The 23,341-nt window shown below is 35.8% G+C and overlaps 1 protein-coding gene across 1 annotated transcript in view; it reads left to right on the top strand.

The window, feature by feature from the left end:
* The window catches only part of CMC1 (C-x(9)-C motif containing 1), a 78,700-nt gene that overhangs the window by 29,835 nt on the left and 25,524 nt on the right, over nucleotides 1-23,341 (top strand). The gene's annotated exons all lie outside the window — the stretch shown is intronic.

Genomic DNA, 23,341 nt, shown 5'->3' with positions numbered 1-23,341 from the left:
TAAGGAAGGGGTCCAGTTTCAGTTTTCTGCATATGGCTAGCCAGTTCTCCCAGCACCATTTATTAAATAGGGAATCCTTTCCCCATTGCTTGTTTTTGTCAGGTTTGTCGAAGATCAGATAGTTGCAGATGTGCAGTCTTATTTCTGAGTTCTCTATTATGTTTCATTGGTCTATGTGTCTGTTTTTGTACCAGAACCATGTTGTTTTGGTTACTGTAACCTTGTAGTATAGTTTGAAGTCAGATAGCATGATGCCTCCACCTTTGTTCTTTTTGCTTAGGATTGTCTTGGCTATATGGACTCTTTTTTGGTTCCACATGAATGTTAAAATAGTTTGTTCTAATTCTATGAAGTTTTTCTAATTCTGAATTCTAGTGGATGCTTGACAATGGTAGTTTAATAGGAATAGCATTGAATGTATAAATTACTTTGGGCAGTATGGCCATTTTCACGATATTGATTCTTCCTATCCATGAGATGGAATGTTTTTCCATTTGTGTCCTCTCTGATTTCCTTGAGCAGTGGCTTGTAGTTCTCCTTGAAAAGGTCCTTCACTTTCCTTGTAAGCTGTATTCCTAGGTATTTTATTCTTTTTGTAGCAATTGTGAATGGAAGTTCATTCATGATTTGGCTCTCTGCTTGTCTATTGTTGGTGTATAGGAATGCTTGTGATTTTTGCATATTGATTTTTGTATCCTGAGACTTTGCTGAAATTGCTTATCAGCTTAAGGAGCCTTTGGGCTGAGACAGTGGGGTTTTCTAGATATAGGATCATGTCATCTGTAAACAGAGACAGTTTGACTTCCTGTCTTCCTATTTGAATAACCTTTATTTCTTTTTCTTGCCTGATTGCCCTGGCCACAACTTCCAATACTGTGTTGAAAAGAAGTGGTGAGAGAGGGCATCTTTCTCTTGTGTTTGTTTTCAAGGGGAATGCTTTCAGCTTTTGCTCATTCAGTATGATATTGGCTGTGGGTTTGTCCCACAATTTTGACCCACAATTATTACTTTGAGGTATGTTCCATCAATACCTAGTTTATTGACAGTTTTTAACATGAAGGAATGTTGAATTTTATTGAAGGTCTTTTTTTTGCATCTATTGAGATAATCATGTAGTTTTGGTCTTTAGTTCTTTTTATGTAAAGAATTGGTTTATTGATTTACGTGTGTTGAACCAGCCTTGCATCCCAGAGCTGAAGGTGACTTCATCATGGTGGATAAGCATCTTGATGTGCTGCTGGATTTGGTTTGCCAGTATTTTAGTGAGGATTTTCACATTGATCTTCATCAGGTATATTGTCCTGAAGTTTTTGAAGTTTTCCTTCTTTTTTTTTTTTGAAGTGGAGTCTTGCAATGTCACCCAGGTTGGAGTGCAGTGGCATGATCTCGTCTCGCTGCAAACTCCATCTCCCAGATTCAATCAATTATCCTTGCCTCAGCCTCCCAAGTAGCTGGGATTACAGGTGCCCACCACCACTCCTGGCTAATTTTTTTGTGTTTTTAGTAGAGATGGGGTTTCATTATGTTAGCCAGGCTGGTCTCAAACTCCTGAGCTCGTGAGCCGCCCACCTTGGCCTCCCAAAGTGCTGGGATTACAGGTGTGAGCCACCACGTCCAGCCTTCTTTTTTTTGTTGTATCTCTGACAGATTTTGGTATCAGGATGATGCTGGCCTCATAAAATGAGTTAGAGAGGAGTCCCACCTCTTCAGTTGTTTGGAATAGTTTCAGAAGATATGGTACCAGCTCCTCTTTGTACCTCTGGTAGAATTCAACTGTAAAACTGCCTGATCCTGAGCTTTTTTTGGTTGGTATGCTATTTATCACTGCTTCAATTTCAGAACTTGTTATTGTTTTTTGTTGTGAGCATTTAGTGCTATCAATTTCCCTCTGAACACTGCTTTAGCTGCATCCCAGAGATTCTGGTATGTGGTCTTTTTCTTCTCATTGGTTTCAAAGAACTTATTTATTTCTGCTTTGATTTCATGGTTTACCCAGGAGTCATTCAGGAACAAGTTGTTCAATTTCCATTAGGTGTGTGGCTTTTAGTGAATTCTTAATCTTGAGTTCTAATTTGGTCCAAGAGACTATTTGTTACGATTTCAGTTATTTTCCGTTTGCTGAGGAGTGTTTTACTTCCCAATTATGTGACAGATTTTAGAGTAAGTGCATTTGGTGATGAGAAGAATGTATATTCTGTTGATTTGGGGTGGAGAGTCTGTAGATCACTGTCAGGTTCACTTGCTCCAGAGCTGGGTTAAAGTCCTGAATATCTTCGTTAATTTTCTGTCTTGATGATCTGTCTAATATTCAGAATAGGGTGTTAAAGTCTCTCACTATTATTGTGTGGGAGTCTAACTCTCTTTGTGGGTTTCTAAGAACTTGCTTTATGAATCTGGGTCGTCCTATTTTGGGTGTATATATATTTAGGATAATTAGCTCTTCTTGTTGAATGGATCCCTGTACCATTATGTAATGCCCTTCTTTGTCTTCTTTGATCTTTTTGGTTTAAAGTCTTTTGACAGAAAGTAGAATTGCAACTCCTGCATTTTTCTGCTTTCCATTTGTTTGGTAAGTTATCCTCCATTCCTTTATTTTGAGCCTATATGTGCCTTGGCATATGAAGTGGGTCTCTTGAATACAGCACACTAATGGGTCTTGACTCTATCCAGCTTGCCATTCTGTGTCTTTTAATTGGGGGCATTTAGCCCATTTGCATTTAAGGTTAGTATTTTTATATGTGAATTTGGTCCTGCCATCATGATGCTAGCTGGTTATTTTGCTGACTTGTTGATGTGGTTGCTTCATAGTGTCATTGGGTTTTGTACTGAAGTGTTTTTTTTTTTCTTTTTTTTTTTTTTTTTTGTAGTGGCTAGTAACAGTTTTTCCTTTTCATATTTACTGTTTCCTTCAGGAGATCTTGCAAGGCAGGTCTGGTGGTGAAGAACTCCCCCAGCGTTTGCTTGTCTGAAAAGAATCTTGTTTCTCATTTGCCTAGGAAGCTTAGTTTGGCTAGTTATGAAATTCTGTGTTGGAAATTATTTTCTTTAAGAATATCGAATATTAGCCCCCAGTCTCTTCTGGTTTGTAAAGTTTTTGCTGAGAGGTCCACTGTTAGTCTGATGGGCTTCCCTTTTTAGGTGATCTGGCCTTTCTCTCTGGCTGCTCATAGTATTTTTCCTCCATTTCAACCTTGGAGAATCTGATGATTATGCATCTTGGGGTTGATCTTCTTGTGGAGTACCTTACTGTGGTTTTCAGAATTTCCCTAATTTGAATGTTGGTCTGTCTTGCTCAGTTGGGGAAGTTCTCCTGGATGATATCCTGAAGTGCGCTCTCCAGCTTGTTTCCATACTCCCTGTCTCTTTGAGGTACCTCAGTCAGTTGTAGGTTTGGTCTTTTTACATAATCCCATAGTTCTTGGAGGTTTTGTTTGTTCCTTTTCATTCTGTTTTCTCTGATCTTGTCTGCCTGTCTTACTTCAGAAAGATAGTCTTCAAGCTCTGAAATTCTTTCTTTCAGTTATTTATACTTATTGCAAATTCTCCGGTTGTGGTTTTCAGCTCCATCAGGTCATTTATGTTCCTTTCTAAACTGGTTATTCTGGTTAACAGGTCCTGCAATGTTTTATCATGGTCCTTAGCTTCTTTGCATTGAGTTAGAACATGCTCCTTTAGCCCAGTGAAGTTTGTTATTGCCCGTCTTCTGAAGCCTACTTCTGTCAGTTCATCCATCTCAGCCTCAGCCCAGTTCTCCTTGCTGGAGAGGTGTTGTGATCCTTTGGAGGAGAAGAGGCACTCTGGGTTTTTGAGTTTTCAGTGTTTTTTAGTTGATTCTTTCTCATTTTCATGAGTTTATCTAGCTTCAGTCTTTGATGTCCTTTGGATGGGGTTTTTGTGAGGACTTTTTTGTTTATGCTGTCATCATTGTTACTGCTAGTTTTTTTTTTTTTTTTTTTTTTTTTTTTTTTTTACAGCCCTCTTCTGTAGGGCTGTTGTGGTTTGCTGGGAGTCTGCTTCAGACCCTAGTTACCTGGTTCCCTCATGCATCTGAAGGTGTCACCAGTGGAGGTTGCACAACAGCAAAGATGGCTGCCTGCTTCTTCCTCTGGGATCTTGGTCTCAGAGGGGCACTGACCTGATGCCAGTGGGAACGCTTCTGTATAAGGTGTCTGGCAACCCCCTATTCGGGTCCCACCCAGTCAGGACACACAGAGTCAGGGACCCATTTAACAAAGCACTCTGGCTGTCCCTTGGCTCAGGGCGTGTGCTGCTCTAGGGGGAATCCTACTTGTCTGGACTGCCCCAATTTCTCAGAGCCAGCAGGGGAAAGACTAAGTCTGCTGATCTGAGGAGATCGTAGCCACCTCTGTCCCCAGGGTCTCCATCCCAGGGAGATCAGAGGTCTGTCCATAAACCCCTGACTGGACCTGCTGAAATTCCCCCTGGGAGACCCTGCCCAGTGAGGAGAGATGCATCCGGGTTTGAACTGAAGAGGCAGTCTGGCCGCTGTCTGCCACAGCCACTGTGCTCTGCTGTGGGAGATTCCTCCTGGGTCCAAACCACCCAGTCTCCCTGGCACTGGCAGGGGAAAATGGCAGACCGGAGCTGCAGTGATGGCTGTCGCCCCTCCTTCTGGGAGCTCGGTAGTCTCAGGCAGCAGCCATCATCTGCAGTAATGGCAGCCACCCCTCTCCCCGGGAACTCAGTAGTCTTAGGCAGTCTCCAACCGAGCGGCCCCGGAGAATCTGCACAGCTCTGCGCTTGGGAACCAAGGCCTTGGTAGTGTGGGCTCACGAGGGAATTTCCTGATCCACGGGTTGCAGACATCCATGGAAAAAGTGTAGTTTTCCAGGCAGGATAGCATAATCACTCACCGTCTCCCTTGGCCGGGGATGGGAGCTCCCCTTGCACTGTGCGGCTCCTGGGTGGCCCGTTGTTTCACTCTGCTCTCCTTGTTCTTTGTGGGTTGTGCCAACCACTTAGCCAGTCCCAGTGAGAAAACCTACATACCTTAATTGCCGGTGCAGGATTCACTCGCCCTTTCCGTTCTTGGTGGGAGCCTTCGACCGCAGCTGTCGCAGATGTTTCCAGTCAGCCGTTTTGGCCCCTATGAAATATTTAAATGCTAAAAATTTAAATGACAAAATTAGTGAGAATTTTGTCAGGATGGGTGAATATAGTTTTTTAAACAACCAGTTTATGTAACTCATCTTTGAAGGTATAATTGTGTAAAATCTACATTTGAACACAAATGCAAAGAATTACGTGTCTTGAAATTTTAAAATATTGTTAAAATGAATATGTTATTGTAAAAGTCATAGCTTTTTAACCAATACTTCATTAACAATATTTTAGTGTTCTAATCTTCCTAGACATTAACTTTGAATTGTTTTGCTATAGTAGACTTAAATCCTTTTATGAGAAATTAATCTAAAATTAAATATGGCCTTCAAGCAGATGTGCTTATATATACAATCTGAGTAGAAGATCACACTTCACTTAAGTTACCTGATGATCCTGCAGTTGCAATTGACATTGGTAATCAGAGCCTGACGCTGGTAAACATTTTGCAAATACCCACAGATAATTACATTTTACTGAAATATACGTTTTTATAGGAATCTTGTATATCTGTTGGAAAAATAACAAAGGAGGCAATTTGGTTTGTACAAAACTCTGGAATGTGTTAGACTTTCAGATTTAAAACCAGTTAATAATAATCAGCCATTTTTTGAGGGGCTGGGGACAGAATTTGCTTTGAGGAGTAATGTACAAAAGAGATAAATGCAGTTTTATTGTATTGGGCTTCATTTTGTTGCATTTACAGAGCCAGCACATGACAACAATGTGTGATTTTGATGAAGCAGATTTTAAATCAGAAGTTATAGGTGACAGTTGCAGCCTAGTATGTATCTCCTTCCATTTTCTTTTTGTGGTTTTCTCTTTTGGGAGATAGAAAGTGTAGAATAAATTCTAAGTCATATAAGTCAACAGTTTTAAAGAATAATGGTTTCTTATGATTTATTCAAATTTTCAGAATATTAATTAAATAAATATGATAGAGATTTTATTCTGAGGCCCACAAACAAGTTTATCTGGTGTCACGTTTTAATACACTGGTTGTCTCCATTGTATTGGCATTTGGTAATACTGTTTGCATATATTTTAGTGTTACCCAAATATTACATCACTAAAAATATAACTTTACAAAGCAAATAAAGAATTTTCTGATTCCTTTGAGCACTTGAACCTTAGTGTTATGTGGAATGTAGTCATTTAAAATATTTATTATTCCCTGTCACTTAGCATTTTATGAACAGTGAATAAAATAGACAAAAATCTTGAAAATTATAAACTTTAGTGGCATAGGGGAGGATGAATAATAAACATTATAAGTAAATATAAGTGCCTTGGAGAGCAATAAATTTCGGTAAGGTCAGTGGGGAGTGCTGGTGTTGAAAATGAGACTACAGTTTTTAATAGGTGATCAATATAGGTCTTAATGAGAAAGTGACATGTGGACCAAATTCTTGAAGGAGGTGAAGGAGTGAGATAATGCAGATATCTCTGAGAAGAATGATCTTGGCAGAAGGAATATCATGTGCAAAGACCCTGAGGTGTAAGTGAAGCTGGCATGACTAAGGGACACCAAAAAGGTCACTGTGGTTAAGTTGGAATGAATGAGGGGTAGAGTGAATACGGAGGAGTTCAGCAAAATGATTTGGAGGCAGAATCCTTCAGGGTCTTCTAGGTACTGAGGACTTGTAGCTAGTAAGGAGAAAAATGGAAAGATGAAGATTGCTTTGACATTGAAAAGAGACATCTCAAAGAAAAGAGATTTATAATCAGTTCTCACTGCTATGTTAATAATAGGTGGAATAGGGACAAGGGGAGAATTAGAGACACCAATAATTGTGTGATTGATGTGATTGAGATACTCCAGCTGACAGATGATGGTGGACTGGAAGGTTGGTAAAAATGGAAGTGGTGAGAATGAGCACATTTGGGATATATTTTGAAAGTAGAGGCAACAGAGAAAGTGATGACTCCTTATTTGTCCTGAACATGTAAAAAAGGAGGAGTTATAGTTAGCAGAGATGAGGAAGACTGTGTGTGGAGAAATTTTATTGTTTTATTTTATTATTGGTGGTAGATGGACTCAGAATTTAATTTTGGATATGTTTGCTTTGAAGTGTCTTATTGTTTCATTTTGAAACCATTTTATCAGACAGTAGTAAAAATCTCTCTTTTAAAGGGAAACAAGGGAGTAGAATGTTTGTACAATTGTGGTGGCTCTAATGTTTTTGTGCACATTATGCAGGTTCTCTTTTCTGTTAGTGTACTATCAGTAAACATGTTCAACTTGGATAGTGATACTGACATTTGTATTCCTTTGCCTTCCCTTAAGATTTCACATAGACAACTTCCCCTCCATAAAAAACCGTAACTACACTGATTTGTTAATTCAACAAACTCTCCTTCAGTACTACTATGTGCAATACATGGTGTTAGGTACAGTGGGGAATAGAAAGACGTGGTGTCATAAGAGTAAATTATCTATTCGGTATCATCTGACTTGTCAATATAGCAGGTCCATTATTAGAATTCAGCTATCTTTATTCCCAGCCTAGTGTGTTTCCTTAATAATGTACCTTTTAACTATGTCAAAGATAGCAAATACAGTTCATCTGTGTCAACTTTAATCAGTTGATAGTGGCTGACTAGCACATTGTGAATGGGGTCAATCAGAAAGAATGTCATTAGATCAATTAGCTATTACTTTATATTACCTAAATTTAGTATGATTTAAAATTTTATAATGAGTTTATTAAGTTTATAAAGAGTTCTGTTTCTGGCATGGCCTGATAGCTCCATTGCACAATTCCTTCTGCAGAAAACTACTATAACTTATGAACAAAATGGGAAAAATAAATACCCAAAAGCACTGGAGAGTAAACAAAAGCAGACAGAAAATAGAGGGAAGTCAAACATTAAAGTAAGGAAATAGCACTGCGTGAGTCTCTGCCAGGTAGGGTGGCTAAAACTCTTACAAACAAAACCCCTCGGTCTTGTTGGTTTGAAGAACCAAGGACAGGGTTTGGTGTAGCTGTAGGCCTTGGAAAGTATGTGTGCATGCATACTCAAAGTAAATTAAATTGCCTGCTTAAATGAAAAAGAAAAAAATTATTCAGAAAAAACAGAACCCAAACTTTTTACTCATATTACTCACAACGTTTGCAGTAGAATGCAAAAGTATTCAGTGTACACAGAAACAAGAAGACATGAACCATTCCGAAAAGAAATCAATGGGCTAACTTGAAGATAACTCATATGTTGTTATTAGCAGATGAGAATCTTAAAGCAGCTGTCGTAATTGCTTAAGAACATAAGGGAAAATATGTTTGCAATGAATAAAAATAGGAAATCTTAACAGAGAATTTGAAGCAGTAAAAAAGACCCAAATGGAAATTTCTAAAACTGAAAAAAAAAAAAAAATCTGACATAAAACTTTTAGGATGGAAATGAATAGGAATCATAACCTAAAGATAGATCAAGGAAACACCTAAACAGAGAGGGGGAAAAAAACAAGATTTGAAAAATGAGCAAAACCTTACAGACTGGTAGGACACTAACATAAGGACAACCTTCATATAATTGGAATGGCATACTTGCCAGAATGGCTACAATTAAGAGCACTAACAACATTCACAAAACACACGTCTGCCCAGTGACCTAGCAACTCTTTCCAGGAGACATGAAACTTATGTACACAAAAAAGGCCTGTATGCTAATACTTAAGAGTAGTGTATCTATCGGTAGCCAAAAATTGAAAATAGCCCAGATTCCTCTCAAAAAAAGACGGGATAAGACTTAGTGTGGTGTACTTGTACAATGGGCAATAAAATGGAACAAACTACTGTTCTGTACAACAGTGGAGATGAATTTTAAAACTATTATGCTTAGTGAAATATAAGAGAAAAAAGTATATACTCCTTTAATATTATGTTCTAGAACAGGCAGCGTTTATATAGTGTTTCAGAATAGACAAAACTAATATGAACAACAGTTGCACTACATGGGAGTGGGACAAGTATTGATTGAAAAAGGATATTAAAGGAACTTTCTGGAGCAATTTTAATATTCTGTAGTTTTCAGTAGTTTGTTTTGCACAAAGGTATACTTTTGTTTCTGTGAATGGTATATATTAATACTCATTTATTTCATTTTAAATCAATGTTACCTAATTAGAAAAATGTAGACAAATACTGAACTCTTACCACATACATGATGAAGTATTTGTGGGTAAGAAAACATATGTAATGTATAGTGTTGACAAGATTTTGGAAAAGCAGGTATTTACACTGCTGGCCAGGAATAACAGCATGAAAGGAGCTCGTATTTTAAAAAATTCACAAAAATTCATAAATGTGGCTACTCTTTTAGCAATTCTACCATTGGGATTTTATCTTAAGGAAATGGTCAGAGATATACAATAAAATATGCATAAGGATGTTCAGCATAGCATCATATATAATATGGCATATTGCCAAAAATGTAGTTGTCAGCAGAGTCTGATTGCTTATATTAATGATGGTATAGCCATAGGATATAGGATACATACATTTGTAGTCACAGTAAGTGTGTCGATCAATATGAGAAACTAGTTACAATATATTGTTTTTATTCAACAGTTGGCAAACTGCAGCCTGATGTCCAAATTTGGTCCACCACCTATCTCTGTAAACGAAGTTGCCTTGGAACACAGCCATGCTCATTTACTTATATATTGCCTATAGCTGCTTTCACACTACCACAGTAGAGTTGGGTAGTTGCAACAGAGACCATATGGCCTACAAAGCCTACAATGTTTACTCTTTGGCTCTTTACTGAAAACATTTCCTGACTCCTGGTTTAATGAAATTAAATTCTAGAAACACAGGAAGGGCTTGCCTAAATTAACTAATTCCATAAATTTATGAATACTTACCATGTATCCAGCCCTGCACATAAGCTGTATACATAAATGTGACTGAAACAGATTCAGTCTGCATTCTTTTTAAGTATGGTAGGGGAAATAGTTATCAAATAAATATTCAAATTAAAATTAATTCTATAAAGGAAGAGTGCAGTGAGAAAATGTTAGCAGGTATTATTTTTAAGTGTTGGTAATATTGGCAGTTTTAAAACTTGATTCCTTTTCTAAGTTTTTTCTAGGATTTAAATATATTTCATTGGAAAAAGGTAATGAAGGTTGAGTAGATAACTAGACACTGCTTCAGTAATTTTTAAAACTTTCTGATATTGCTCTGAATACATAGAATTAAGTTTAATTTACAGAATTAAGTTTAATAGCATGTCTGCTTAAATATTATTGGATGCCTATCACATGTTCAGTATTGTGAGAAGTGCTGTGGAGACGGAGTCAAAGTCTGAGACTTGCTTTTAAGTACCTTATTGTGTGGTTGATAAGAGACAAACCAGGCACAGAAAATAGAATTACATTATATAAAACAATTATAAAATAATAAAATACTTGTATGTTACTTTAGAAAAAAATAAGCCAGTGAATTCTGATTTAGGCAGGTGAGACTTAATGAAGTATGTGGGTTATCAACTGGACCTTGAAGTACAGCTAATTATTTGGCTAAGTATAGGGAAACTGGAAAAACATTTCAGACCAGAGACCCAGGATTTAAGGCACAGAGGTGAGAATGGGCATGTTTGTTGATACAGTAGCAAAGAGATTGACCTTAGGAGACCAGTGGTGCGTTAGGGGATTAGTGATGTAGATAAAGACTGAGAGTCAAGGCTGATTTTGGAGTGTCTTAAAAGTCTGAAACAGAAGTTTAGATTTGATCTCTGATTAAAAAGAGAATCAGAAGAATTTGAAATCTGTTCTTTCTACCTCCTTTTATTCCTTTTTTTCCTCTTTCTTTTCTTTCTATTTCCCTTCGCAGGAAAAGACTTGGTACAAATAAAATTGAAAGATTAATTTTACCACCAAATACAAGACAAATTACAAGTTTACTTTCTAAATTTTGGCTTTCTACATTCTTGTAAAACCAGAAGCTGGTTTTCATTAACAGTGACAGACAACAGTGTAACCATGTGTGTTTGCTGGAACTAAAGGGACGTCCCTGTCTCAGATCGCTGTAGCATAACCTCTGGCATTTATTTAAAGAGTGAGGCTGTTGTAAGAGAATGAGCATTAACTGCAATGTAGTACTACAGAGATAACTGAACAGTCTTTTTTTTATTGTTGTTCCTACAGGTGTCCTAAGGCATTAGTCCTTACCTTCTCTGGAGAAATTGATTCACCAGATTTGTCAGATTTTTAAATGTAACATTTTGTTTTATTTGAAGTCCTCAAAGCTAAAGAAATACATTCTTTGCTCTAAGAATGGCTAAATAGCTAAACACAGTTTAATCTTTTAATTTAATGGCTACTGACTTGTGCTTACATAATCTGAAAGTTCACATTGTCAGGCTGCTTTTTTCCCTCTAATCAACACCAGTAATTTTACTCTGTATTCTGATATATTACCTGTGTCATTACCTTTAAAATGCATGCATGAACGATCTGTTTACACTTAACTTTTTCATCCCTTTGATTCTTCATCATAACCTTAAAACTTTGGTTTTAAAGACAACCAAAATCAAACCAGAACAAATTTAACTCTAAGTTCATATTATTAGATATCTTGCCTTATTTCAGCTATATCTACCAGCAGAGCTTAAGAAGATCGATTTGACTTGACTAGACTTACTAGGTCATATCTTTCTGTAAGATTTCCAGGTCATCACACACAGCTCAGCTTCTTTCTGACTTTCTGAACTTTGCCATGTATTTATTGCAAAGTATTTCTGTAGTTCAACCCTGTACTCATACCTTCCTAGTCAGTGACATTGCCAAAGAACCAAGTCTTACGTAGAATTAAAGTGATGGGCAGAATCTTTATGATATTTTTGAAAGTGCTTTATGTACAATATTGGGTAATTGACTAGCTTTAGGTCAAACCATGGGTAAATATCAAGCACATGATTAGAAACCAGTTCTTGGCCAGGTATGGTGGCTCACGCCTGTAATCCCAGCACTTTGGGAGGCTGGGGTAGGCAGATCACTTGAGATCAGGAGTTCGAGACCAGCCTGGCCAACATGGTGAAATCCCATCTCTACTAAAAAAGAAAAAAAAAAAAGCCAGGTGTCGTGGCGCATGCCTGTAATCCCAGCTCCTCAGGAGGCTGAGGCAGGAGAATTGCTTGAATGCAGGAAGCAGAGGTTGTGGTGAGTCGAGATCGCGCCATTGCATTCCAGCCTGGGCAATAGAGTGAGACTCCATCTCAACAACAACCACCAAAAAAAAAAAAGAAAAACAAAAAGAAAGAAACCAATTCTCTGCAGTAGTATATTGTCTAGCTTTTATAGTTGTCTTTTTAAGCCTATTGGGTCCTTGAGCATTTTATGTGATGATTCCATTTCAATTCTGACTGACTTTTCTAGGCAGGGAATACCTTGGCTTTATTGACTCAATAGGAAAAGTTGTATTCCATCTCAGTACAGATTACTGCAATTACATTGTCTGCTTATTTCTTGTCACTCACCTACACAGACTAAACTAGACCATCCTAAGAGAAAAGTCAAAGCTATATTTGGAAATTTGAAACCCTCTTTAAAAGTAGCTAGATGTTCATTGAATCCTAGATTGTGTCAGTACAGTGTACAAATTTAAATTTAGGATATGTCGCATTTTATTTTTTTCCTGGTATATCTCCTGTAGATATATTTTATGCCTAGATTGCAAAATTTGAACTTTTGGAAATTAGAATATCTGATCTTATTGAAGATTTGACTAAGTGTACTTTGTGATGCATTAGTGTGAAAAATCTTAATTGTTCCTTTCCCTCTTATTTTGATTCTGGCTTCAGAAGATCATCTGTGGTTGACTTATTTATCGTTGAGCTCATTGAGGAACTCTTTCATTTCATTAGTACCCGGTGATTTTCAGAGTAGACCTAAATAGGTCTACTATTTACTTCTGCCTCAGTGGTTAAGGCTTCATGCAACTTCTTTTGTGTTATCTTTTTATTTCATATCTTCCCTGGTGAAGTCTGTTTAGATGATGAGATTCAAATTGTCATATTCTTAGAGTAGAACCTTTACTTTGCCTGTATAATTGAAGTGTATTGGATCTTCATCTCTCACACAGGCTAAATCAGTGGTGCTCAAACCTTCATTGTACTTGAAAATTATCTAGGAATTAAAACAAAACAAAATAATAGTGCACGTTTCCCTCCACAAAGAGAGATAATTGTATTTTTTTTCTAAAACTTCCAAGGTGATTTGAATGTGCATCCAAAGTTGAGAAATAATGGATTAGCCAAAGGAACAGAATTTCTCCTTAAAGCAGCCCGTAGCAACAACCCATGTAGATTTTGCTCATTTGTATATCTTAAAGTTACATAATTTATTAGCTAAAGCACTCTTCTATATAAGCCATAAGTTTTTGGCTGTTTTTGTTGTTAGATTTGTGTGTGTATGTGTGTTTGCTATTTCTTTACCTTTACTTCCCTTACTTCCATCTTGGCGGTTAAACGCCAAATTATCTAGGTCAGGTTTCAGGTTCTTTTCCAGTAGGCCAAGGATTCTTAGGAAACTCTTATGAAATAAGAAAGTATGCTCTGGCAGCCTTAAACCTTGACCTCTTTTGTATCCTACCAATTATATGGCTGCTTCCTTTACTAACCCTGTTGCACACAAACTTCACCTTCTTTAGCAGCTTCTTCCTACTGTGTGTTCCATCAGTGCGTTCTTTGATGTTTCAACTTTCATATATGGATTCTAATCCAAATGAGCAGAGATTGCTTTGTGATCATTGAGATTTCTACATACTTAGGATGTCATGCTAATAATTGATTGATGAATTTAGTGAAGAAAATGATTGTGACATGGAGAAAGAGTCTTTAACCAGCATGTGCGTGTATTCTCTGTCCTCACCAAGATGATGGTTCTGTTGCTGAGCACAGTAGCTAAGGAGGTACTGGTGACCTGCTCTGCTGGGGAGGAAGGACTTGTGTGGTGACACACAATACATACTTAGCTTCAAAAGCTGTTTATGGATGGAATTAAAGTTTTGTTCCAGTTAGCGAATACATATTGTAGAAAATATATACAGATAAAGAGAGTTGATTATGTAAAAGTCTTATTGGTTTAAAAAAAAATGACTTTCTGTCAAATATCACATGTTCTCACTTATAAGTGGAAGCTAAGTAATGTATACATAAGGGTACAGAGAGTGGAATAATAGACATTGAAGACCAGGAAAGATGGGAGGGTAGGAAGTGGGTAAGGGATGAGAAATTATCTATTGGGTACAGGGTACTATATTCAGATGATGGTTACACTGAAAGCCCAGACTTCCCCCCTACACAATATATCCATTTAACAAAGCTGCACTTGTACCCCCTACATCTATACAAATAAAAAGTGAAAAAAAAAAAAAACAACACATGACTTTTGGACCAAGTTATCAATTAGTAATTATTATTTTGTATATTGTCCAGGTAAATTCTTAGCATTTTCTTTTTTTTTTTTTTTTTTGAGACGGAGTCTCGCTCTGTCATCCAGGCTGGAGTGCTTTAGTGCGATCTCTGCTCACTGCAAGCTCTGCCTCGCAGGTTCCCGCCATTCTCCTGCCTCAGCCTTCTGAGTAGCTGGGACTACAGGCGCCCGCCACCATGCCTGGCTAATTTTTTGTATTTTTAGTAGAGATGGAGTTTCAACGTGTTAACCAGAATGGTCTCGATCTCCTGACCTTGTGATCCGCCCACCTCGGCCTCCCAAAGTGCTGGTATTACAGGCATGAGCCACCGCGCCCGGCAGCATTTTCTTTTATGCTACCTTTTTTGGTATATACATTTTATACTTGTATATGTCCAATTTTTGAGCTTCATTAAAAAAGACTAAATCTAAGATATCATTGTTGGCCTTGCTAGCTAGTACATTTTTATATTGATAGAATAACTTTTTTTGCTATGTCAGTATTTTGTGTGGGCCTGTTTGAATATCGATACTTCTTCCTCATGAAATAGAGTTAACTTATTTGGGCAGTAAGGAACCTCTTGACATTTTGACTTTGAAGAAACATTGTTTTTCCTGTAGTGTTTTATACTGGGTAGTTTATATGGAGTAATTGTTATAGAAATTGGATTCTTCACTTTTTTCCCTATACATTTTAACATGTCATTTAGTGAAAGTAAAGTTATGCAAAACGTTTATATTAAATAGACTTGTTAAGTATGTCTTTCCTATCTGCTACATGATTCCTACTGGGAGTGTTAATATTCAGATATTCATTTATGATGTCTGTTATTCAGGAATACACCTATTTGTACCATAGTCTTCATCATTGAATGATTGCTGTTAAAGAATGTATTACATAATGATATTTTGCATTAGTGAATGGAATATATCAATTTTCTTCTTTCCATTTCCTTTTTGTATTAAAGGAAAAATTCCAGGATACAAGGAAGTAGGTCATGGTATCTATAAACTGCTGAGGAACTGAAGTATGTATTATGAAGTAAAGATTGAAGCTCAGTTGCCCTCTAGGGGTTCAGTTTTAACACAGCACATGTAGAAATAATTTACTGAGATCTTGGGGGAAGGGTAGATCTGCTGAATGTGGGAGCCTATTTTTCATTTTCTGTTAGAACCTGACTAGTCATTAAAAAGCTGGTTTTGATTATTTATTGCAAAAGAGAAGAATAGATCCCATTTTTGTAATATACAGTTTAATGAAATATCCTTTTTGTTTGCGTAATTTTAAAGTCAGGGCTTTTGTGCTGGAATAATCCAACCATCAACACATTTTTAGGTATTATTTGGTGACCAATTCTCAGATTCTTTCTAACACTCTTTTGTCTTCTCAGTGTCACCTCTATAGCACTTTTAAATCAGCTTCCTCCCTTATTCTGCCCAAATCCAAGAACAGACTCCAGTGAAGTGGCTTCTTCATGAATCCTCTTACGTTTTATGAGATGTGATCATCATGAAACTTTTCCTTTTGGTTTCAGCACCTTTGATTGGCATCTTTGTCTGGATTAGTAAGACTATTTCTCTCAGTTTGAAACAGAATGGCTACTGGCTGTCTAGTTTAATTGATGCCCAACTTTGCATTGATTGAGGTCCACGTAATTTATGTTGGAATGTTTCTCTGGTGCAAAGTGCTCTACTTTGTAATTGCAGAGTTAGACTCCTACTGTTTTGGTAAGGGGGAGCAAATTTTTTTTCCTATTATTGAAAATGTTAACTTTGACTTGTGTAAACAGTAAATAGATTTATTGTAATTGCAGATATTTACATTTTTTAAATATTTAAACCCATTTCTATACTAAATTTGGAAATTTATGTGGTTATTGGTATACTTTAAAAAGATTTGTGTGTTTTAATATATGCTCTTTTATTCCCTTTGAAGGATGCTGTAAACTTTACTCTTTTTAATATATATTGGTTTTTATTTTTACTGTTATAGTTATATTGAGCTTTTCTATTTTTTTCCTGATGATTTTGGAAAAATCTCCATTATTAATGGTCAGAATCTTTCGTTTTTATCATTGATTTTTAGTAATTTTATTTTTAAAGATCGGTTTTTATGTGTTATTTTATACTCTGAAAACCATGATTAGATTTTGATATCTATTAAAATATTAAATTGGCTATAATATAGCTCTGTGCTGTCCAGTATATTGGCCAGTAGTCACATTGGCTATTTAATTTTAAATTAATTAAAATTATATAAAATTTAAAATTGAGTCTTATAGTGGTACTAGCCACATTTCAAATGCTCAGTAGCTGCATGTGGCTTGTGGATACCACATTCAACAATGTAGACATCAATCATTTCCATCATTACAAAAAAATTTATTGAACAGGTCTGGTATTGATATATGAATCTTCTTCAATGTGTTTTTAAAAATACCTTAATTCTGGCAGTTTCCTGTGTCAAATGAAACATGAAAATGTTATATGTCTATATTTTATTAAAAGAATATTTTGGAAATATTTAAAAGTGACCACATGTGAAGTGAGTTTACCTTTATCATAAAGTTAGCAGATATTTCTGATTGTGAGCCAAGTGATATCAAATAATTTAATAAAATTATATATTTTTGACATATGTAAATACATCTACTTTATCTCCATCTTGTGGTAGAAATATCTGGAGATCCTGTTAAGAATATCATTAAAGCTTATTCATTTTTACATTGACTTAACTTTGCTCTTTCTCATTACCATAAATGTAACATTAAGTGTTAAATGTTTCTTTAGGAAATTTTGGCTCTTACTGAAGGACCCAGTTAAAAATGATTTTAGGTTTTATAGTTACTATTGAAGGTAAATGTACAACTGCAACTGCCACATTTTGACTGTGTGTTGGAATATTAAAATAAGGAATACAAACATTTAAATCGTGGTTGAGAGGAAAAACAAAAAAGAAAGCTTTAGCTGCTTACTTGCAAATGTAGCTTTGTGTTGTTAAAGAGGATTGTGATGAATATATTTACGTGATAAATTTATAAAGCTTGATAAATTGTTTCATACTGACTAATATTTTTTATAATTTTTATTTTTATAGTTTCTTGTTTTTAAGTATACTCACAGTCCCTTTGTGGATAATTATGATTGTAAGATTGTTTTTGGAAGTAAATGAAAAAGTGATTATTAAAACACTTTGTAAACTGTAGCATTTTATACAAATACATAATCTTATCTTTTAAAAATATATAATATGAAATATTTAGTTGGGAAGACCATCTCAGAGGTGTAAGAACATATTTCCAGTCAGGTCTATTTGTATCATTCTTTTATTTTCTTTTTAATTTTTTGATGAGTTTCTTAATATATTTTTAAAATTTTTATATCTTTGAGTTTTTTTAAAGTTTTTGAATTAAGACTAATACAGTCTGCAAAGCAGTATTAATTTAGAGTTATGTTTCAATATAGAAAAATCTCTGAGTACTCTAAAAATTCTGAAAGAATATTTTAGTTAAATTTTAAGACTTAAGGAAGAATTTTGTGTAGAAAATAAACTTTAGTTAGACAACATTTAGATAGTTTCTTTTTAAAATTCATTTTGTTTATCTTACTAAGTACTGGGGAAGGAATAGTCTGTGAAATGGAAACACCTAAATTATTTATTTAGAAGATATTCCAAGTAGGTAGTAAGATATAAAAGCCAAGTATAACATGAGATATTTGTGGGACAATGAGAAGATTAGTTTAATTATATAAAACAATTTAGTTGCTGTTTAGGGTCATATTTTGGTGCTCCTTGAAAGCCAGGCAAAGAATTTTAGAATTCATATAATAGAAAACAGGGATTTTTATGCTGCAAAGATCTTTATTTAGGGAGAAGGTCTGTGATCTCAGAAACGTTAGATGAAGCCTGTGAGGTTAACAACTACCAATGCAGGAATCTTTCTAACAATATGTGAGACTTCATTTTCAATACATCTACTCTAGTTCAGGCATTCAGTATTTCCTTCCTTCCTGCATTTTATTGTTGTGGGGGAAAATAACATCATGCTTTTATTCAATTCATATAAGTAATACAGAAAATATGAAATGCCTTCCAAAAATTACTCTAAATTCTACCATTCACAAATACAGACATCTCTCTGGGAACAAAAGGATAATACAAAGAGATTATATTATATACACTATTTTTTCAGTGGAATTTAGAAAACAAAAGGTTTGCTAAAGTTTATGTAAATGTTTCTTGATAAAAGGTTACTTGCCTCCATCATAAGAAAACATATTATGAAACCCACTGACAAGGTCCAGTAATTATGTTTTAACTCTGTATTCTAGTTTTGAACAATATTGAGTGATTCCTGTGTGTGAAAGTACAATTATACTTCCCCCACCTTTTCTCTTTCAGGTCCCAGTTTCCGTAAGTTGTAATTTTACATTGTCATAACTTATAATACTTATATTCTTTTCTGTAACTATAAATCCAGTGCTCATCACATTTTGTCTTTAAAATTTTTTTTTGATCCGTTGCTTGATTTTATTGCCAATAGTTAATTTAAGAAGAGTCTTTGGGTTCTAGAATCCTTGATATCGTTCATGGTTGGGAATGACTGCTTGTTGCCTTATACATTTGTGACATGTAGAGTGGATATAATATTGTCAGGTCATATTTTCTGTACCTCAGAACTTTGTAGATACACATTACATCAGTATTTTATGACATTAAATGTTGCTCTGGGAAGTCTGAGAGCAGCCTGATTTTCATCCCCACCCCACCTTGCAATCAACCTACCATAGATGACGTGATTTTTCTGGTTGGATCCTAGAAGAATTCTTTCTGTATCCTTGAGTTTGAAAGCTTAATTGGGATATATCTTGTATCAGTTCTTTCTGGAACATACTGTGCCCTTTTGGTTTGTGCTTTTTTTTTTTTTTCCCCATCAGAAAACTTTTCCTAAATTGTAATTTAAAATGTTTTTTGTTTCCTTTTTTGGGGGGAATTTTTTTCCTCAGAGATAACCAATCATCCTTGGAACTTTAAAACAAAAATTAACATTTGATGTTATTTACTGCATAACTAATTATTCCAAAATGTAGTGGCTTAAAAGAGCACATATTTATCAATCTGATAGTTTCTGCGAGGCATGTATCTAGGTATGACAACTGGGTCCTCTGCATCAGTTTCTCACAAGGCTGCAATTAATGTGTTGGCTAAGGAGGGTCTGTGGTCTCATCCAAAACCTTGACTGGGGAAGGATCTGCTTTGAAGCTCACTCATGGTTGGCAGCATTCAGTCTCCTGTAGAATGTTGGGTTGATAGCCTCGCTTCCTTCCCACATGAGCCCTTTCCACATGGCAGTTTACTTCATCAAAACATGCAAGCCAAGAAGACGAGAGAGAACATCTGGTAAGACATGCCACAGCCTTTTGTAACTCAGTCATAGGGAGTGACATCCTATCTACATTACCATATTCTTGGTTAGAAGCAGATACTAGGTTTAGCCTACTTAATAGGAGGGGTGACATGGACATGAAGGACATGAACAATAGGAAGCTGGGATCATTGGAGGCCATCTTGGAAGCCGTCTTCCACAATAGTTGCCTACCATCCCTTGATTTTCTCTGTGTTTGTATTAACCTTTTTTCCCCCGTGATATTTACTGTGATTATCTTGAGTAATTTAAATAGAATTTTTCATTTGAATTTTAGCTGTGTCTATGCTATTCGTTTTGTGTTTCTGATATATTTATTAGCACTGTTATGGATTTGTTTTGGTCTTCAGTTTATCTCTTCTGTCATCTCACTCTGTTTTATCAACTGTTCCTTGAAGTCTCGTTTTCTTGAATTTATGTTTTTATTAAGTTCTAATAGAGTGTGACATTTGAGATGAATCTTCTTTTCCTTAGGCATGTTTGCAGAGTTGCCTTGCTGTTTCTCTGAAAAATTGTGGGTGAATGCTCTTTAACACTTCTGCCACCTTTTTCTGATGTTTGTTTTCTCCTGTGGGCTATATTGTGAAGGCTGGGGTGTTCTTTTATGTACTTTCCTGAAGCCTGAGGGAGGGGGAGAGGGAGCACATGGCCAATGCACTGTTTTTGTTAGGTAGCCTTCAGGAATGTTTCCTCTTTTCTGTGGGGTTACCTTTGGGTTATCTTCTCTATTAAGTGTGGATCCCTGAAAAATGGCATACCCTGGTGGTTTTTCTAGCCCCTGCTGAAATCCTTTGAAGGTGGGTAGAGGTTATTTTATACTAAATGTTTTTCTTTTGTTTTGTTTTATTTTTCTCTGGGCTATTTATGCCCTTAGTCTACTTCTCTCAGAAACGAGGAGTGTTTTTTAGTGGAAATTTGCAAGATATTTGAACTCATTTTCTTTCCCCAGTGCATTCTAGGGGCTAGGATCCATGGCATGCTGAGCCTTGCCAAAATCTTTCCTTTTTTCCTACGTTTCGAAATTTGTAGTATGATACTATCCCCCTTTTATGGCATAGTGGCAGCTAGCCAATTTTTGTCTTTTTAAAACTCTTGTTTATCTTATAGAATATTGAGGAAGAGTTTAAGAGCTTACAATATCTTGCAGTTTTACCCAAAACTGTCTTCAATGTCTTTTCAGTTGTTTTATTAGCATGAAGACTAGTTTTTTTCTATCTAGAAAATTTCTTTTTCTCCTTCTTCCCTGGTTTTACCCTTATCCTAAATGTTGTTGCTAGGTAAAGCTTTTTGAACTGATCAGTTTAGTTTATGTCATTCCCCACTGCTTATAGGATCAAGCCTAAGCTCTTATATTTAAGGTCACCTAGATTTTTACTTCAGCTTACTTTAGTGATAACAGTCTCATTCCCTTTCTTGAGTTTTCTTTTCTGGCTAAATTTAAATATTTTCTGTTTTCCCGTAGATGCCCTAGGTAGATTTCTAAGATGTGGTTAGTATATAATATGGTGTTTGTGAACATTATGGTTTTTAAAAAGACTTCTTAATCTCTTTATTGCCTTTCCATAGGAACGTACTTATTTATCAAGATTTATCTAAAAATATGGTCTGCAGAAATGAACATAGATGTGCTGTGAGTACTGTGCAGTTGTGATTGCAGCACTGATAATTAAGATTGGTTTAGTTGTTCTGTCGTACTTCATCAAGTTGTTGATTCACATTGAATTTATAAAATGTCATTCTATTCTAAAACTTGGAAGTATTTTTAACCTAAATGTAGGAATTCGCATGTATCCAAGTAAATTTTACCTTTAAACACTTTTTGCCCTGGTTGGCCATACTATTGAGAGTATTTTGAATCTCCAATTAGTTCTCTCTTATATCTATATATGCTAATCATGCCTTTAGTGATTTCCTACACATCTCTAAATAATAATTTTGTGGGTAGGTAAGTGCAGTAGTTCTATTACTTTGCATCCTTTTAATTTCATATAGTTCTGTTTTCTTCCCCGGGTCTGCCTGGGTGACATGAGAGATAAAAAACTGTGGTTTTTCTGTATATGGGCTCAAGCTGGATGGAGGAGTTGATATTAGAAAAAAGGGATGCTTTCCATTTGATTAACCTACAAATAGAGGGACAATTTTTTTTTTTTTTCGGGTGACCGGGGGGGTGACAGTGAGAACGGGAAGCATCAAAGGGAGCTTTGGCAGAACTTGGTAACTGAAGAGAAGACCACTGAAGAGAAACATGATGATGCCAGGAGTTTGATTTCAAATGATTTGTAAGAAACAGTGAACCTGGACACATTAAGTTTGAGGTAGATGATTGTAAGATATCAAGAAGATATTCATCTTTAATGAAAATTTGCTTTTGAGGCTTAGGTTCTAGATTTTAAAACAAAACAGACATCTTTTAAAAGTAGTCTTTCTTTTTTTGAGATGGAATCTCTCTCTGTCACCCATCCTGGAGTACAGTGGTGTGGTCTCAGCTCACTGCAGCCTCTGCCTCCTGGGTTCAAGTGATTCTTCTGCCTCAGCCTCTAAGTAGCTGGGATTACAGATACCCACCACCATGCCTGGCTAATTTTTGTATTTTTAGTAGAGACCGAGTTTCACCATGTTGGCCAGGCTGATCTCAAACTCCTGAGCTCAAGCGATCCAACTGCCTCAGCCTCCCAAAATGCTGAGATTAAATGTGTGAGCTACTGTGCCTGGCTACAAGTATTCTTTTTTTAACTTGAAAACCTTTTTAGTTCTATAAAATCTTTGTTAATTTTCTTCCTAAGACCTTTTATATTTTACACGTAAGATTAAATTTGAACTAAATGGATTTCAAATAAAAGAAGAGAATAATTGCTATTTTTGAAAACTCAATTGGTTAGAATAAATATTAGGCAGTGATTTTTGTAAAATGGCCTTTAAAATATTAATGTCTGGTTATATAGAAAGTGCTGTAACAGGATCATCTGATCTACCATAACTTCAGTATGCCTATTAATGGCACATAACTGTGGAGCAGTTATGTGAGTGAGCTCTGTCAAAAAAGTTATATAAATGAATTGCAGTCAGGAGAACTTTATTCAGTGGTTATGTATACAAAATTTACCCCCCTTAATGTGGAAAAAATTTTTATAATTGCTTTATTTTCTTACAGAATTGGCTTCTAAAGTTGCACATTGTGTAATTGTTAAGTAGCAAAATTTGGGGGTAGTATTTCCTTTTTGTCATGTGAAATAAATATTTCTCTTTTACAATACAGGACAAATAAATTTTTGTGAAACATTGCAGATGTTAGATGGATTTGGGAGAATTTTCCATAGGATTTCACAAACTAAGTAAGAGGAGGAACTTATTAGTGAGTACCAGAAGTTTATTAATC

Source organism: Mandrillus leucophaeus, unplaced genomic scaffold (assembly GCF_000951045.1).
Source record: "Mandrillus leucophaeus isolate KB7577 unplaced genomic scaffold, Mleu.le_1.0 Scaffold107, whole genome shotgun sequence".
In the NCBI taxonomy this organism is placed as follows: domain Eukaryota; kingdom Metazoa; phylum Chordata; class Mammalia; order Primates; family Cercopithecidae; genus Mandrillus; species Mandrillus leucophaeus.
The sequence above is the reverse complement of the archived record's forward strand: the minus strand, read 5'-3'. Positions and strand labels throughout refer to the sequence as shown.